Raw genomic sequence first — 6,369 nt, 5'->3', positions numbered from 1 at the left:
CTGCCTGTCACATAGTGAGTACTCAGTAAAGGTAATAATTTCATAGCTGCTCTTTGTAGGCTACGTGTTGTACTTATAACAATCCACACTTGGAATATTCAGCCAGTTATTCATGTTATGACCCACTAACAACACACAGTGGTCAAGCTTCTGCTTCCTGATGCTCTTGACCACATAAGCCTACCCCTCTAGGTCCAGAGCCCAGTGGCCTCCTCTCCTGGCCAGCCTCTAGGTTTCCATCAAAATCTCTGCCCATGCCTTTCCTTCTTCTAGCCAGGAGGCGGTGGTATGAGAATAGAAGCTTTGAAGCTAGGCACATCTCTCTCTATCAGTTGGATGATCTTAGAAAATTACTTACCTCTCTGAGCCTCAATGTTCCCCTTGGTAAGTCACATCGGGAGCTATTGTGATGATGGGAGATAATGTATCTCAAGTACCCTTATCAGCCAGTCAATCAATGACTCAATCATAACTTTCTCTTGAGATATCTTTTTTCATGGTGAATATATATATATGTAATTGAGAATTAGCCAGCTGGACTCAGTTGAGATGGTTCCATTTGTTGGCAACATCCAAAGCATCCAAAGTCATGAGCCAGTCAAACATATGCCTTCTTCTCTCCATCAGGCCTGATCAGGGGGTGACCTTGGCCACGTCAGTGTCACAGAGCTTCTTCACAGCCTGGTTGATCTGGTGCTTGTTGGCCTTGATACCCACAAAGAACACAGTGTGTCGTCTTCTGTCTTCTTCAAGGCTGATTTGGTGGTCAAAGGGAACTTAACAGGGGTGTAGTGATCAAGCTTGTTTCTCCTAGGGGTGCTCTTCCAAGGATATTTGGGCTGCCTTCAAGCTGCAGTACCTTGGGCTGTCAGGAGGTAGGTGAGGTGTGGATCTTTTTTTGTGTGGCTAAAGACACCTTTCAGCACTGTTCTCTTGGCCTTCAAAGTGTTTGCTTTGGCTTCAGCTTTGGGAGGGACATGGGTTTCCTTCCTCACTTTCGGCACCATCTTGAAAAGCTAGTAGTATCCTAAGTAAAATTGATAAGAGCATTTTCAATATTGTCCTGTTAAATTGATGCTTATCTAGTCTAGAAATTTCTAAACTGGGCAGTTAAAGAGTTAATGATTGATTAAATATGAGGCCCATCATTTTTATAAAAGGTTAACTTTAGGCTCTTGATCAGGAATGTCAAACCCATTATAATATAGCTTCTTCAAGACAATCAGGTACAATGTAAGGCTACAAACAATGCCACCTTTTATGGTTTGGTTTACTGCCTATGTGTACATTTTAAGAAGACTCTGCTAAGTATAATCCAAACAAATGATCCTCTAACAACAGGAATTCCAGGGGTCCTTCTGGTCAAGAGTCAGCAAACTATGGCCTGCAGGCCAAATGTGGCCTACACCTTGTTTTTGTAAATAATCATTTATTGGAACACAGCCATGCCCATTCGTTTAGGTATTGCCTGTGATGGCCTTTGTGCTACACAGAGGCAGAGAAGTTCTAACAGAGACTGTATGGCCCACAAAGCCGTCTACAGTCTCTCCTATCTGTCCTTTTTTTCAGAAGTTTGCCAGCCCCTATCGCAGGCCAAGACGGGAAATGTTTGGGCAGCAGCCTTCAAATTGTTTGTGTAGCCTTTAACATACATGTGTCGTCTCCTGCTGTTTGTTGGTAGGGTCACTGTTCCGGTGTGCCTTGGGTGTTTCCATAGGAAAGGCTTGAAGTGGCATTGATCAATAGACTTAGTTCAACATTGCTGAATGAGTGTAGACTTCATTGTAACAAGACCTGATCATTTAGTGGCACGAATAAGGAAGTCTGTCTTCTGCTCATGAAATGTACTAATTTACATTAGTACCCCACGTAATTTACCCCACATAGCCAGTGTGGGTATTCCAGGTGGCTCTGCCCTGTGTTAGGGTCTGTTGTCATCTGCGTGGCCCAGGTTAAGTCACCACATCCAGTTTCCAGCAGTTGAAAAGGAATGGAGAACATAGATGAATATGATGCGTGTGTGCCCAGAAATGGCACACGTCACTCCCACTCATACTCCATAAGCTAGAATTTGGTCGTATGACAGCACCTAATGGCAAGGGAGCCAGAGAAGAAGAAAGAAAGCTTGTCTTTCTCAACGTAGGTAAGAAGGACTTCTCCATGGGCATCAAGGGTCCTCTAACAACTCCTTGGCCTAAGTTGTAGAGCGTTAGCTCTGCCAAAGATAGTTTCACGCCAGAGCGTGGTGGAACCTAGCTAGATACGCTGCCCTGATCCTATCAACTCCATCTCCACTTACTCTTCCCTAATAGTTCTGCTCGGTCACCCCCTGTAGCTCCTTCTTCTCTTTCTAACACTTCTTTTTATAAGTGTGGACAATTAATTCCTAGTAGGACATCTGGCTCTTACAGCCCTAAGAATGATAACAAAAAAGATGTAGGCACTATTATTATCTCCATATTAAAGATAAAGAAACTGAGATAAAAAACAATGAAGTAAGCTGCCCAAGGTTATAGCTGGTCACGTATGGCACTTGAAAAAAAGATATTTTAATCTCTTTTCAATCCCTTTTGCTGGGTGGGGATTTTATTCTAGAATCTGGCCAATAAGCATGCTGTGAAAATCTTACCCTTGCTGAATTAGCAATCATGTGTCAGGGCATTTTTTTTTCACATTTGCAGAAATATTCTTTTCTGTTGTTTACCTTTTTATTTTGTTTATGCAGAGTTGGTTTTGTTTTTCCCCTGATGGTTAGAAGTTTTATGCTTTTATGCAGTAAAACCTGCTGATGTTTTCCTTTATGATTTTTTTCCTTACATCCGGGCTTAAAAAAACATCCTCCTTTGAGAATGATAATAAATATTTAATTAGATCTTCTTCCTGTTTTTCAGTGTTTGATTTTTTAAATTGTTATTTACTCTTATCCATCTTGAATTGCTTTTGTCTGTGGAAAAATGAAGATTCCCATTATACTTAGATTTGACTGTACCAGACAAAGTATTTATTTCAAACAGGCTTAAATGGAGAAAGCCAATACCAGTGACTGACCCCCAAGAAATCTATACCATATTGTTAGTGATAAGATTCCTTAATAGAAGGCTAGGGAGGGTCTAGGTATGGGGTTGCTTATCGCAGGCAGGTGAGTTTATTTCACAGCTGCTGTGAGTGTACTGGATGCTGCTGGCCCACTGGCCACATACCTTCTCCTGACTCGTGCATCCATCCCCCAGGTACTGTGAGTTTGGGCTGCTAAGCATTCACAGATACATCCTTCTCCAAAGAATTGCCCTCAGCCCAAAGGGAGCCACTCCACCCAGGACATTACACCTATGCCCCTCCCGACGCCTGGGTCATAACCAGCAGCCAATGACTGATTGACACGGGGTACAAAAGGCTAGCCCCCTTGCCTCAAGGTGGGCTCAGCTTTGCGAGGCTATTTACGCTGCCGTGCTTCCCCGTGGAATCATCCTGAAGTTCGTCTCTGGCTGAGATCCTCCCCGTGCTTAGTTCCTCCTCCTGCCCCGTCCCTCTCCCTCACTCTTCCTCCTGAGTCCTCCTTCACTAAACCGTATGCACCCCAAACCCTGTCTCAGGCTCTGCTTCTAGGGAATGTGATCTGAGACAGTGAGAAAATCTAATTTAACTAACATTCTAATACACATAATTTATAATCTAATGTATGTAACAAACATGTCTTACAAACTTTGTAGACATTATAGACTCAAGATCAAAGGTTCTATTTTCAAGAGTTTAAACAAATGTGTAATACATTGTTAACTATATTGGAGAGACATTTACCCTTAAATACTGACACTGTATTGAGCAGGATTATTAGAGATAAGAATTTTTTAACTTAAGATAGTTGACCCACCTGGATGATATTTATTGTTCCTTGTTTTTTGAGGCTTCTGGGGTGTAAGTATTCTCTAATCCCCTTTCATCATTGTACTGAGAAGAGTAATATAACCTCAGGATTTGGAATTCTCCGTGTACTTTTTTCCTGAGATTTGCCTCTCAAGCCTTACCATTAAATACCATGTAGCATGTTACCTATAGTCCTTTTCGTTTCAGTCAAAGAAGAATCAAAATATTTCCACAGTGGCATGAATTCGTTTCATTCTTAAGAATGTACCCAGCACCAGCTATGGAATAATACTTCCCTTCCCTCACAATGATTATTTTCCAAGGCAATACCACTTGGATCTCAGCATTTCATTTTCTTTTCCATTCCCAGCTTGGCCTCTAAGGATTTTGATTATTCTCTACCTCACATCTGAAGAAGAGACTCGGTGACTTGCTTCAAGTGGGAAGGCCGGGCTTCACGCTCGGAACCGCAAGTTCCAAAGGTACTGTTGACCCTTCCTAGACCCATGCAGCATCTCAATCTGTTTGTACGCGTGTGGACTCAGCTGCTTCTGTTCGTTGCATTGATCTGTTAAGCAGTGACCCTTCCCTCAGTCTCCCTACATTCTGTCTCACTCCATTGGTTTATTAAGAATGAACACTATATGTGCTTTGAAAATGAACTCAACACTCCTGGGCTTTGCTTTGAGTTCCTCCCTCTGTTCAGATAGAACAGCTAGAAGATGGTGCAATGTTTATTGGCTTTTTTGATTTAGACTGTTTCTTTTTTCCTACCCTTGAGATCTCAAAAAACCTTCTTAAGCAGCAGCCTGGAGGAACACAAGCAGTATGGGGAAGGGAGGAGAGAGCTAAGGAATGAAAGGGTTAGTTGAGGAAGAGGAGGGGGCGTGGAAGCAAGGCTAGTGATTGTCTGGGGTTGGCTATGGATCTGACCCTTATTTTCTGAGTGCTGGGCATTTCTCCCATTCTGGACCACTCTTCCCTGGTGGTCATCCTGCTATGTACGGGGCTGTACAAAGAGAAGGGTATGAAAAAAGCATCAAAGTGGGCTTTGGAGTTAGTTACACCTGGCTCTGAATACACCACTTTTAATCTACTGACCTTCTGAAAGTTACTTAAATGCTCTTATATCTTGTGAGGTGCACTGTATATCACCTGGTCTTTATGTGGATTCATGTTAGATGGTCTTTTTCAAAAACCATCTAGATGAGGAAGTTATCCTAAGTGTGTGGATTCCCCTGACCTTAATTAGTTGGCCACTCTGGTTAATGCTGCTGAGACCCAGTATTTTGGAGGCAAAAAAAGGGACCTCTGGGGCTTCCCTGGTGGCGCAGTGGTTGGGAGTCCGCCTGCCGATGCAGGGGACACGGGTTCGTGCCCCGGTCTGGGAAGATCCCGCGTGCTGCAGAGCGGCTGGGCCCGTGAGCCATGGCCGCTGAGCCTGCACGTCCGGAGCCTGTGCTCCACAGCGGGAGAGGCCACAGCAGTGAGAGGCCCGCGTACCGCAAAAAAAAAAAAAAAAAAAAAGGGACCTCTGGTCATCTTACCCAATCACAGTCATTAACCCTGTCAAGAGCACCTGCCTCAACACTGGCCTCCTGGGTTGTCATTAGGGTCAAATGAAGTACAAGGTGATTTAGGTACTATTATTACTAGCATCTCCATGTTATGGATGTGTGATCTGAGGCACAGAAAAATTAACTTGCCTATCACACAGCTAGTAATTGACATAGCTAGGATTTGAACCCAGGCTACAAGAGATCCAAATAAAAATAAAATAAAATTATGGGACTATGCTATTTTCTCTTATATTTAAGGTTAGGTTACTTTATTTTGCATCTAGACAACTTGCTTTGAATGAAAAAATATATTTTGCTGAGATTTTTTCATAATATTTTTTCAAAAATGGTATGACAGCAGCATACATAATATTTCATACTCAAATTCCCCAACATGATCCAAACAAGACTATTTTTACAAAATTATTTGAGGGCTTCATCAGTTTTCCCAAGGGCCTCTCCTAAGCCTCTGATAATTCAAATAATTTTCTTTTGAAGTGCCCGTGCAATTGGTTTTGATTGTATTTGCATTGCAGACTCACATAATTAGCAGGAGGTACTCTGGCAAAATGAGGTGTAAGAGGACATGTACTAGCATTAAGAGGAGAAGTGATTTTCGAGCCGGAACAAGTTTGATATTAGTGAATATTTTTATCTTAAGATGACCTTTGCTTCCCTATGTAACTTGACAATAGCAGGGACTTGGATAATAAGGGCTGAGCTAATGAGAACTCTCTGGCATTTCATAGACATTAACTGTCTGGCCTTCTTTAGAGAATGGCTACAGATTAACTGATTTGATAAGGGTATTTGGTGAATCACTGAGGCAGACAGATTGTAAGGTGACCCCAATGATCTTTGCCTCCTAGAATCCATGCTCTTGTGTAATTCTCTCCCTCTGAGTGTGGGTAGGTCCTGTCACTTGTCTCTAATCAATAGGTAATGG

At 42.5% G+C, this 6,369-nt stretch overlaps 1 pseudogene across 1 annotated transcript; it reads right to left on the bottom strand.

The window, feature by feature from the left end:
* Positions 1-540: 540 nt before the first annotated feature.
* Positions 541-1,007, bottom strand: LOC307059975 (large ribosomal subunit protein uL23-like; annotated as a pseudogene). The gene has a single exon. The product of its transcript is annotated as a large ribosomal subunit protein uL23-like (transcript).
* Positions 1,008-6,369: the final 5,362 nt, after the last annotated feature.

The sequence above is a fragment of the Hyperoodon ampullatus genome, assembly GCF_949752795.1.
Source record: "Hyperoodon ampullatus genome assembly, chromosome: 11".
NCBI classification, from domain to species: domain Eukaryota; kingdom Metazoa; phylum Chordata; class Mammalia; order Artiodactyla; family Ziphiidae; genus Hyperoodon; species Hyperoodon ampullatus.
Note: the sequence above shows the minus strand (reverse complement) of the source record. Positions and strands in the feature narration are given on the sequence as shown.